The sequence below is a fragment of the Otolemur garnettii genome, unplaced genomic scaffold (genome assembly GCF_000181295.1).
Source record: "Otolemur garnettii isolate 467f Iridium unplaced genomic scaffold, OtoGar3 scaffold00012, whole genome shotgun sequence".
NCBI lineage: Eukaryota > Metazoa > Chordata > Mammalia > Primates > Galagidae > Otolemur > Otolemur garnettii.
The window spans coordinates 31,209,155-31,222,284 of record NW_003852407.1 but is presented as its reverse complement, the minus strand read 5'-3'; positions in this window follow the sequence as shown (position 1 = coordinate 31,222,284).

The window sequence follows — 13,130 nt, the reverse complement described above, 5'->3', positions numbered from 1 at the left end:
GATCAGCCCAAAGCTAGACTGTGGGTGAAGCCCAGAGAGCATTGAGAAAATCCTCAGAACCTCTGATTCTAGATCTTATTTAACCCCTGAACAATAGGCTCAGTGTAGCACAATATTATACATTAGAATAATTATTTCAAATGTGGATGCAAACCATATCTCCTTTAAAAGCCATCTGAGTATATCTTATGATGCTCTCTGACATTTATTACTGAGAAGTGGGAAATTCAAATAAAGCATTGAGCAGGAAAAGGAAGAAATTGAATTATTATATATTAAGGATTTTATATGCTACTCTATATATCTCAAAAGTAATTTCACACGTTATACCACTTAACTGTAAAAAAAAAAAAAAAAATTGGGCAAATACTGAGGACCTAGATTTTTTTCCCCATTTAATAAGAAGGAATTAGGCATGGAGAATTGAAGGAAATTCCCAGGGTAACAGAAGTAGAGCAAAATACAAGCTCTCATGATTTGAGGTTCTTTTAGTTTGTACTTTTATGTCATATTTCTTATATTGAATAACATCTAGTGATTATTATTTCATTTTCTTAAGTTAAAGATACTCAGCATCTATATATGATGCTAATCAAAGGTATGTTAGGTAATAATCTGTATTATCATCAAATAGAGTCTAGAGTTGAATGGGAGTGCATGAATAACTTAATCCAACCTCATATCAAAAATATAAATTCCTTCAATAACACGCTAGATATATAAACTTCCTGAAATCTGCTTTCCTAATGTCTAGAAATGTGTTTGACTAAATTATAACAAACTTCCTCCCATAGTCTCTCCGGTTGCTACCTGACTGCTTACTTCATGTGTTAAACTTAAGGTCATCCTGGTGTTCTTTTTAGCATTTTCTTTGCTTTGTAAAGAAAGTGACAATAGGAAAAATGAGGAGTAAGTTTGTTAAACAAACCAAACTTTCATCAAAAGTTTATATAAACTACTGATTATGGCAACTAATGTATAGTGACAAAAAACAGACCAGGGAACAGAGCAGAGGACAGAAGGGAGGGAGGAATTACAAAATGTCATGAGGAAATTTGGGGGTGACATATATGGGCAATGTATCTCATTGGTGTGTATATACATTTATAAATGTTAAAACTTACCAGATTGTACACTTTACATGCAGTTTATTACATCTCAATTATGCATTAATGAAACTATTTTAGGGCAGCACCTGTGGCTCAGTGAGTAGGGCATCTGCCCCATATACCAAGGGTGGCGAGTTCAAACCCAGCACCAGCCAAACTGCAACAACAACCAAAAAAGCCAAGCGCTGTGACAGGCGCCTGTAGTCCCAGCTACTCGGGAGGCTGAGGCAAGAGAATCACCTAAACCCAAGATCTGGAGGTTGCTGTGAGCTGTGATGCCACAGCACCCTACCGAGGGCAACAAAGTGAGACTCTATCTCTAAAAAAAAAACAAAAAAAGAAAAAAAAATTTAAAAATTTAAATTTTATTAATTTAATAAAGTTACAGAAAGGGAAAAATATCTGTCCCCTTTCCGGACTAGACTTTTATACTTTTATCTAGGTAGCATCTGTATTTTTCATCTGACCTGGTCATCTATTTCTTACTCATTTTAACCTCAACCCTAATAACACTATGTGGATAAAACAATATCCTATAGCCATGTGGAATAAATAGTTGCTGCTGTCAGGGAATATGATAGCCCTATTGCAATGGAATATCTGCTTTCCTGTCAGAAGAGTAGACACCCACAGAATTGGCTTTTTTCATCTTGGCCTCAAGAATTTGCCAGTCTAGGGTAGAAAGAATATCGTATCTCCCATCCTAAAAGATTTCTTAAGAAGAAAACTCCACCAATAAAGCAGTAACTTTTCAACCAATGATCATGTGACCAGAAAAAAGTATTTTTCAAGTATTTTCAGACAAAAAAAAAAACCTGAAAGTACTACAATTACATTCTAATGTAAAGAAAATTTAAAAATAAAATAAATAAAGGACATAATTCAAAAAGAAAAAAATAATAAAGCAATAACTTTTTCTTGTGCCTACAAATTTTTCTCACCATTTTCTATGTACAATTTTCCCAAACAGTGATTCCCAGGATGCAGAATTTGGGACTCTGCATGCTTACTTATATCATGCTTCTCTGTGCAAGGGCTACGTTTCTTCTAAATGTACTACAGTTTCTGTGAACCCAAATCCCCACTGCATGTAATGAATAACCAGTGTGAAAATAGGACCTCATTGTCTTTAGTCTCAATTAAGGCTTTTATTACATATGCACCGTCTCCTTCTATCAGCCACCACAGAAGGGAAAACTATTTAGTCAAATACTATGGATAGAAATGCACGCTATCCTTTCAAATTAGTTTTGACTAAAACAAGACTAATTTAACAGAACAGGGTTGACTCTATAGCAATTATCACAAATTTCAATTGAGAATGACTCCTCCAACATCATTGAACAGATGCTTTCCAGCTTTCGAGGCAGACAGGATTTTATTAACCACATTTACACGTGGCTATGCCGCTGCCCAGGGAAAGTGTAAAGGATCCCATAAATAAGATCCAAACTGTCCCGACCTTACTAGGTCTTGCTAGACTCTTGCAGAGAGTTGAGTAAAAGCAAAATCTTCATAAAGCATTCATTTATTATGTCCCAACAGCATGAGAAATGTCTTGAGATTTATTTGGAGGCATCGAGCATTCTGGCTCAGACACCCACGTGTAATCATGCATACAGAATTGTTGCAGAACTCAAACAAGATCTTTATTTCCATTTAGTCTATGAAGGATGTCAATGTTTGACCAAGGCAGAGTCTGATTAAAGGAATGGACCCAACTCAAGTCTTTACTTAAAAAGTAAATAAGATATGCACAGTGATTGTCTTGGTCATTTAAGCTCGCATTACTCTCATTTGGTACCAACATGTAAAAACAAAAGCTGTAGGGAACAGTTCCAAGAGATAATAAAATCAGAAACAAATAACATCTCTGTAGTACATTACAGTTTGAGTGTTTTATATTCATTATGCTTCTCCTCACAGCAACTCTAAGCTGTGTAATAACGACCATCCACATCTTATGGAACATGAGACTGGGAGAGAGAAGAACAACAGCTAAGTGACTTGACAAAAGCTACATAGCCAACATTTGAACCTTAATTTTCTGGCTTCAGAAATATTATTTTATTTTTTTACATTATACTTTTTTTTTTTTGAGACAGAGCCTCAAGCTGTCACCCTGGGTAGAGTGCTATGGCATCACAGCTCACAGCAACCTCCAACTCTTTGGCTCAAGTGAGTCTCCTGCCTCAGCCTCCCAAGTAGCTGGGACCACAGGTGCCCACCACAATGCCCAGCTATTTTTTGGTTGCAGCCGTCATTATTGTTTTGATGGGCCCAGGCTGGATTCGAACCCGCCACCTTAGGTGTATGTGGCTGGCACCTTAGCCACTTGAGCCACTGGCACCGAGCCTATTTTTTATATTATAGCAGTTATTATTTTGTTCTGAGTGTGACAGTAATAGATGACCATTATAGAAAAACTTGGACAAGCAGAGCGATAGAAAATGGAAAATTAAAATCATCCAAAATCCCATTCCCAAGAAAACATCAGTAAAATCAGCATATTTCTATGGGTACCTACTATCTCAGAGAAGATTTTCTATAAAATGGACTCTAACTTGAAGATTTGCATACGGAAGATTGAATGGTTTCCTCTCTTATACAATGTCTGTATGAGAGTGAAGAAAGCAGGGCTGTGGAGAGGAAAAGGCTGAACCACAGTGCAGCTGCAGCAGAAGCATTCCCCTGCATCTTGGATGGACCTTCCAGCTGGTACTGGATTGTAATCAGGACCTCTCTGCAACCACAAATCCACTAGTCACTGGCTATAAGCTGCCCCTGGGAAGGAGCCCATCAGGCAAGGCAGCCTCCCATGGGTCAAGGACATTCCAAGAGAGGGACACAGATGTGGGTTGTAGACCATCCTCTGTCATCTGGTGGAATAAGTGTCTCTGTCCTGAAGAAGACACCACAACCTTAACTACCTTCCAACCCTGGGCCATACAGATCCACTTGCCCTGTAAAATAAATCCATCCTTCTGTGAGATCAGTTTCTCTGGGATTCTGGTTTTTCTCTGCCTCTGGGGAAATTGCAAGAGTAAACTTAGTGAAAGCTGCTCTCACAACTGACACTCAGTGCCTCCTGCCTCAACAATCCTTTCTTGTTTCCCCTTATCTTTGGCTAGCACATGTGCTGATCCCTTCTCACCATGCCCTTCTTAGGCCTTGAAAAGGACAACCGCCCATTAACCATCACTGAGACCACCCCCTAGGGGAAGCCCCCATTATTATGGCAGTTTCCCCTCCTCCTGATGGTCAAGGTTAATCATCCTCCTGCCATGATGAATCCTCTCCTTGTCCACATGTCCTCCAGAAAAGGAACCCAAAGTTACCAGGCAACAATTTATAGAAACTCATCTTAAGTTAAATGGACTCCTTTATCAGAGTAGAAGATGTTGTCCTCTGGGAACTGGTACTTCCAGACACACAGAGACAAAAATTATAGAAATAACCAGAATTCCCCAGATGTGTTCCTAAGAGTGATGTTAAGTGGGATAACCTTGGTTCTCAGACACATCTCAAGAACACATAGTCATTGTTGATTCAAAATGTAAATGCTATGCCATCCTCACAAAATACCATACACAAGCTGGTGTTCAGCTTGACTTTCAACATTGCTCTGTCTGGCCAGAAATTTCTAGGTAATGTGGTATATGATAGAAATAGCACATCCTATGGTCCTGTACCTGCTAATGCAACTTCTATGTATAAATGGACCCATTAGTCTAGGGCAGTGGTTCTCAACCTTCCTAATTCCACGGCCTTTTAACACAGTTGAGAACTGCTGATCTAGGGCATTGTTCTGCAGAAGCCTCTGTTTTCTCCTAATCACCACAACCACTGACCACCCCAGCATGAGAAGGAATCCAAACAATCAACTAATCAATTAGCTAAGTGACTACTGGTTTGTGTATTTTCTTTTTTTTAAAAAAGAATGATATTATGTCAAGAATCAGCATGGGAGACTGGGCTCAGTGGCTCACAACTATAATCATAGGACTCTGGGAGGGTTAGGCAGGTAGATCCTTTAAGCTCAGGAGTTTGAGACCACCCTGAGCAAGAGTGAGATTCCATCCCTACTAAAAACTAGTCAGGCATTGTGATGGGTGCCTGTAGTCCTAGCAACTCAGGAGGCTGAGGCAAGAGAACAGTTTGAGTCCAAGAGTTTGAGGTTGCTGTGAGATAGGACTCCATGGCACTCTAGCCTGGGCAAAAGAGTGAGGCTCTGTCTCAAAAATAAATAAGTAAATAAGTAAATAGATAAAAAGAATCAGCCTTGGTGTGTTGCGACCTGTCGGGCTCCTGTGGCCCTGGTCTCGGTTAGCGCAGGCGAGAAGCGGATTAGAAGTACAAGCTTGTGGAAGGCGGGCTAGCCCTTACTTTCTGGGTAGCCCCGAGCAACCTCCGCACCAGCCTTTTATTGAGCCAGAACAACACAGGTGAGGGGAGAAATTAACAATGACTGTGTGCTGAGGGCACAGGCTCCTCCCACAAGGAACTCCGGTGGAGGAATGGTCCGAGGTCTACGCCTCAGCTGCAGATCATCTTGCTCGGATGTTGGCATCTCCTACATTGGTGTCTTTTGTTGACAGGTGGATATACAATAGTGGAGTAGCCAGATCAGCCTCAGTAAATGGGAGCCTATGCCTTTGGGCTCTGCTGCTATGCTACTGTATTTCTGAGTGTACTGGGTTAGTATTGAGGAGGCCATGACAAAGACTTGTGTATGTCACCTAGTCAAGTTATTCTGCATAGTTGCCTAGCGCCTCATCCATGGAGATGTTCTTTGATCTGTATTAAAATTTGAAACAAAGTTCTTCACTCTAGTGCCCATAACTATAAGACAATATGTATACTTTCCCCTTTTGTCCCCAATATTCCAAGTTTCTCTTTCCTAGCCTCTGTCCAGTCAAGCCATTTGCCACTGCCAACAAGTCTACATATATTATTGTCTGGGCTACATCTTTCCTGGATGATCAGGTGCACTATTGGAAGCTCCAACCATTGGGAGCATTTGCCTCCATCACTTTCTTTTTGAGAGCACTCATAAGAAGTACAGACACATTTTATCTTTTACTTGCCCCTACATATCAAATTACTCATTCTGGGAGTCAAGTTGGCCTTTTTCCTTTTCCATCACCTGGTCATATGGGAACCCCCATATCATAGTTAAGTATGAATGAAGAGAATAACCAAAGTGCAATAATGGTAAATGGCATGAGATCTGGATTACTTTCTCATACACAGTTTCTTGTGCCCTCTGGTCCTGATTGTACACCTACAACTTTTATTTTCCAATAGAATTCTATAAGGCTACTTCATCTGAGGCCTTGGAACTAAGGGACCCAGCCCATGATGGATAGCTCAGCCAGTCCCTTCCTACTGTGGTCTTGTAGTCACCTTATGTAATGAGGTGACTTTCAAATTGTGTACAGTTTTCTGTAAAATCACTAGAGGTCTACATTATGATTCTCCTATTGAGCTTGCCATAAATTACATAAGACATATTTTCCCGCAATAGGTATTGTTAATACCATAAAGTTTTCCCTGTTATCTGACATAAGCAGCAAGGCTGTTTGCACCAGGCCTGGGTCTGTTGATTAGTTCTTTTCTGTTCTGGGCTCTCCTCAAAACTGCCAGCCTTTCTTGTCACATTTCTAAGAAAGGAATACATATACACTGCCTCTACAGCCTCAGGAGGCTCAATATATGTCATGATTTGCTTATTTTTGTTTTCAAGTGGCAAAGAGTATGCTATGTAATAAATTGTAAGTTATCTTTTACTTTGACAGGGTGTGACAGCATGCCCTAGTTGACTAGACGCCTAAAACCCTTGCTGATAAGGCTGGGCCCTGAGTATTCTTCGATATCTCACTTGCGGAATGTGCAGGCTTACTACAGCCTCCAGAGCACTTGCCAATACTTGTTCATCTGGAGTAATGATATGATGTCATTGATATGGTGGATTGTTGTCATGTTCTGCAGAAGTCCCAGATGGCTTAGGTCTTTTTACATCAGTATTTAGTTATGTTTTCAGGAATCTACTGCATTTAACTGAAATATATTTGGTTTTCTTAAAGTCCAAACCAATGAATTAAATGAAGATATGATGTGGATTATTACCCCTTATAGATCTAAGTATGTCATGAATCTTTTAAGATGTAATATGTTAAAAAAAAAATCTGGAATATACATAACTAAGGAGGTGAAAGACCTCTACAAGGAGAGCTACAAACACTGATGAAAGAAATCATGATTGACACATACAATGGAAAAAATATCTCATGCTCATGGATTGGAGGAATCAATATTTCTAAAATGTCCATACTGCCCAAAGTTATTTATAGATTCAGTGCAACTTCTATCAAGATATCAACATCATTTTTCACAGAATTAGAAAAAATAATCCTAAATTTGTTATGGACTCACAAAAGAACCTGAGTAGCCAAAGCAATCCTAAGCAAAAAAAAAAACCTGGAAGCATCACATTACCCAACTCCAAGTTCAAATCATACTAGTAACCAAAACAACACAGTATTGGTATAAAAGTAGCCATATAGATTAATGGAACACAATAGAAAATGCTGTTAACATCTTTGACTGTTTCCTTTCTTTGGGTTGCAGTTCATTGCTAAAGAGCTAGTGTGATCCTTTGGGAGTGCTAATATAGCCTGTATTTTCACATTGCCAGAAATCATATTCTGGTTCCTGCTCATCTGGAACATCTTTCTTAGCTCCAAACAGAAGTCTTTGGGGTTCACTTGTTCTCCTTTGCTGCTCAGGGTAGAGAGGGAGAAGTACACTTCTTTATGGCACAAGCAGGTAGTTTTCCACTGTGGTGTTGCTGGCAGTTTGGTTCAGGTGGACCTTAGCCCCTGGGAGAGTATTTTGGTGAGAGCAGTAGTGGACTAGGTTAGGTACAAAATTCCTAGTCCCAGGCTTGGCGCCTGTGACTCAAGTGGCTAAGGTGCCAGCCACATACACGAAGGTGACGGGATGTAATCCAGCCCGGCCGGCCAAATAACAATGACAGCTGCAACCAAAAAATGGCTGGGGGCGTTGTGGCATGCGCCTGTGGTCCCAGCTACTTGGGAGGCTGAGGCAGGACACTCGCTTGAGCCCAGGAGTTGGAGGTTGCTGTGAGCTGTGATGTCATAGCACTCTACCCAGGGGGACAGCTTGAGGCTCTGTCTCAAAAAAAAAAAAAAAAATTCCTAGTCCCCTTGATGACATGCTTGAGTCCTGAGTGTCCAGCCTGAGACCAACCTGTAAAACTTGCCCTCAAATCTCCGTGGGTTCAGGCACTGGCTGTAACTAATAACAAGAGATGGGATAATCTACTTGGGGGAAAAATGCTCCGGCAAAAGAAGGAAAGACACACTGTGACTCTGTGATGGGAGGAGCAGGTCCACCTTGGCAAGATTAGCAGAGGCAAGCAGCTCACTCCTCTCTCCTTCAACAATGGCAGCTGTCTCTCTCTACTTCAGGAGCACAAAAGCACCCAGATTCCCAGCTGCCACCCTGGCCCAGCTGCAGCAGAAGTAGTTGGGACTTCTGTGTCCAGGGCTTCAGACTGTGGGCTTTGACTGAAATGCTCCAGTGGGGGAGGAGGAGTTGTGCCAGGGACTTGCCTGGAAGGCATGTTCTTTCCAGGAGAAATAGGTAGCTTGTGGGAGAGGATTGCTAGACATGCCCTCTCTCAGAAGAGGCAGTATTGTGGTCTTTGATGCACACACAGTGAGTGCTGCTGCTTTTTAGAGGGAAAGGAGTGAGCCCCAAGCTATGTGTATGCTGTCAGAGGCAAGGCAGCTGCTCCCAAGTGCTCTGATTTAATTGGCCCCTGTGGAACCCTCGCCCGTTGTAAACAGAAACATGCTTTCAGCCATGGCTTCTTCAACAGCAAAAGGCATGGAGGGGAGGAAGAGGAGAAGGACTCCAGTGCTGAGGTGCTTTGACCTGGTTCCCTCTGTCCTAAGGGGCTCTGTGCATGCTGCACTCTGCCGTGGTCAGAGTGGGTTCTGCAAGGGAGGCACTTGCTATGTCTTTAGTCAGACACAGGGTCTGAGATTTTTATGTCAGAACAGCTCTAAAACATTGCCTGTTTGTGAAGGAAGGGAAATGAGCCACACCCTCCATGTGGAACCCAGGCACTGTGAGCAGAATACTATTGGGGGTGTCCCCTCTACTACAAGCCTAGAACTGGCCATCCAGTCTGTACCATGCAAAGCAATTTACAGATTCAATGCTATCCTCATTAAAATACCAAAATCATACTTTGAAGAATTGAAAAAAGGGTTCTTAATTTTGTATGGAACCTCCCCAAAACCATATAGCCAAGGCAATTTTTAGCAATGCAAATAAAGCTTGAGGCTTTACTTTACCAGACTTCAGGTTATATTACAAGTCTACAGTGATTAAAACATATAGTATTGGCACAAAGACAGAGAAATAGACATACAGAATAGACTAGAAAAGCAATAGTTGGATCCAGTCTCTATTTGCCATCTGATTTTTGAATAAACTAGACAAAAGCATTCGGGGGGGAATGAATCCCTATTCAACAAATGGTGTTGGGAGAACCGGATAACCACATGTAAAAGACTGAAACTGGACCCACATCTTTTGCCACTTATACAAATTGACTCAAGATGGATAAAAGATTTAAATCTAAGGTGTGAAATGATAAAAATCTTAGAAGAAAGTGTTGGAAAAAGTCTTGATGTTTGACTGGGGAAAAATTTTATGAGAAGACTTTAGTGGCGATTGCAACAACAATTAAAATATATAAATGGGACTTAATTAAACTGAAAAGCTTCTGCATAGCTAAAGACACAAATCAAAGCAAATAGACAACATTCAGAATGGGAAAAGATATCTGCATATTATGAATCTGACTAAAGCTTGATAAGTAGGATTTACAGAGAACTCAAATTAATCAACAACAAAAAAAGAGCTAACAATGCCATCTATTACTGGGCAAGAGGCATAAATAGAACCTTCTCTGAGGAAGGCAGATGAATGGCTAACAAACACTTGAAGAAATACTCATAGTCCTTGATCATCAGAGAAATGAAAATCAAAACTACCGTGAGATATCACCTAACTTCAGTCAGATTGGCCCACGTCATAAAGTCCCAAAGTTGCAGATGTGGAGAGAGGAGAAGACTTTTACATATTATAAAATTTTATATAACATATAACATGAACTACATTATTCTTGAATAGAAGAATGAAGGGAAAATGCTTTTAATTTACCAACATCTTCTTTATTATCTTTTGTTTGCAAGCGTAGATATTTATATTTTTCAAAGTGCCTTGACATATATGATTTCATTTGAGATTTACTCTGTAAAAAAATAGAGAAGATGTTACTCTTATTTTAAAATCACCATTCACAGAATTATCATCTAAGGAGTGGGCAAAATGGCTGACTGAAGACATCAGTCACCAGATCATCCCCCCCCCCAAAGAAAAACATATAGGTAAAAAAGCACAGCCTAGATTAAGCACTGGGGGGAAAGAGCCAGAAGTAACCTCTACCGGATTCCCCACAGGCTGAAGTTGCAGACCAGAATAAGAAGCAAGATTTGGAACTTCAAGAGTTTCAGAGTCCAGTGGAAGGGAAGGGTGGTGTTTACTTTTCCTTCCCCTGCACCCATGATAGTCTACCAGCTCCTGATATGTTAGAAAGCTCCTCTAATCTGACAAATCCAGGTGCTGCTACCAAGGAGAAGCTGAGAGATTTGTGGGAGCAGAGCACCAAGTTTGGGCCCATGCAGGGTCACTTCCCACCACCACAGGCCTGAGCTGAGATGGCAAGTACCACATTCCCTGTTCATGTGCTGGGTGACTCTGTCCTGCCAGAGAAGTCACAGCTTCCCAACTCCTCAGTCTCCCTGTCACTGAATCCCACATGAACATTCCTCAGCATGAGCTTGGACTGTGACAACTGCAATAGAACAGGGAGACACAGAAAAGCAGCGGTGTTCTTGGAGTTCTGAGCCACAGAGTGGGTTGCCCCAAGGGCATGGGGAAGGGCCGTAATACCCTTTTAGGATAAAGGAAGGCAGATCCTGCACTCTCCTTCAACAGAGATCCATGGCTCATGACCCAAAGTTGTCAGAACCCCTTCCAATAAATAAATGAGTGTAACAAGAAGTCTTTAGAGTGGGAGAGTGTCTGCACCCCAGAGCAGAAGCAGCACCAGAGCTCGGGAAGGGATGTGGAGATGGGAACCTCTTCTTCTCCAAACACCCAACACTGCGGACATAGCCACCTCTGCTCTCAGGCACAACCCTTTGGCACTGGTGAGTTGGTTGCTGTTGGAAGATTTTTTATTGTTTCTGTGATCTCAGTGCTTGATATTGTCTTTAAAGAGATCTATTTCTTCCTGGTTAAGTCTAGGAAGATGGTGTGATTCCAGGTTGTGAAATTTATGGGCATATTTTCATATAGTAGTCAGAGATAATCTCATATCTCTATGGTATCTTCTGTCATTTACCCTTTTACATTTCTAACTGAGGTTATTAGAGATTTTACTTTTCTGTTTCTAGTTAATCTGGCTAAGATTGATTGATTTTGTTTATCTGTCCTAAGAACCAACTTTTCATTTCATTAATTTTCTGAATGATTCTTTTGTTTTCAAATTTATTTACTTTTGATTTAAGTTTGGTTATTTCTTTTATTTTGCTAAGTTTGTGATTACATGTCCATTTCCTTAAGATGATTCAAGAGATTGTTGATATGTTCTCTTTTTGTTGTTCAGACGCAGGCATCTACTGTGATAAATTTCCCTCGTAGGATTGCTTTTGAAATATCCCACAGATTTTGGTATCTTGTAGCTTCATTGATATTATGTTTGCAGAATTTAATAATTCCCTCCTTTATCTCTTCCTTGACCAAACTGTCATTCAGCATAAAGTTGTTTAGTTTCCATGCCTCTGTGTGGGCATGAAAATTTTATTTTGTTGAACTTGAGTACCACCTTTATTGCCTTATGATTTGAGAAGATACAAGGTATAATTTCAATTCTTCTAATGTTGTTGAAGTTTGATTTGTATCATAGAATATGATCTTTTAGGGGAATGTTCCATGAGCTGACAAGAGGAATATATCTTCCTCAGCTTTGGGATGGTGTGTTATATATCTGTTAAGCCCATTTGTACTTAGAGTTGCATTTAAGTCCCTGTATCTTTCTTTAGTTTCTGACTGTAGCATATGTCTTCTTCAGCCAGAGGGGTGTTAAAGTTCTCAGCTGCTATGTTATGGGATATTATATTGCTCAAAACAATTAAGGTCTGTTTCATATCTGGGAGCATTTAAGTTGGGTGCATAAATATTTAGAATTGAAATATTCTCTTGATATATTGTCCCTTGATGAGTATGAAGTGGCCATTTTTGCCATGCTTAACTTTAGTAGCTTTAAATTCACTTGTATCTGAAAATAAGATTGTGATTCCTCCTTTCTTCTGATTTTCATTTGCCTGGAATATTATTTTACAACCCTTTACAACCCTTTACTCTGAGTCTTATTTTGCCCTTCAAGGTTAGGTGTGTTTCCTTCCTGAAGACAGCATATTGATGGCTTGTCTTTTTTATCCAATCAGCCAGTCTGTTCCTCTTCAGTGCAAATTTCAAGCTATTAACATTTACTAAGATAATTAATACATGTGACGGAATTCTATGCATCTTATTTTGTGAAAATCTGTTGCTTAGTTTTATTCTTTGTACCATTGGGGAAGCTAGGTTTTGTCCTTTAGTTTGTGAATATTTACTTTGCTAGTGGTCCATTGTGATGGTCAATGTGGAAAATAGGTCTAAGTATTTCTTGTAGACCTGGTTTTATTGTGGTGAATATCTTTAATGTTTGCATATCAATAAAAGATTTGATTTCTCTCTTGATTTTGAGCTTAATTTAGCAGGAAACAGAATTATGGGCTGAAAATTATTTTCTTTAAGAAGGTTTAAGGTAGATAATCATTGTCTTCTGGGTTAGAAAGTTTTAGTTAAAAATTC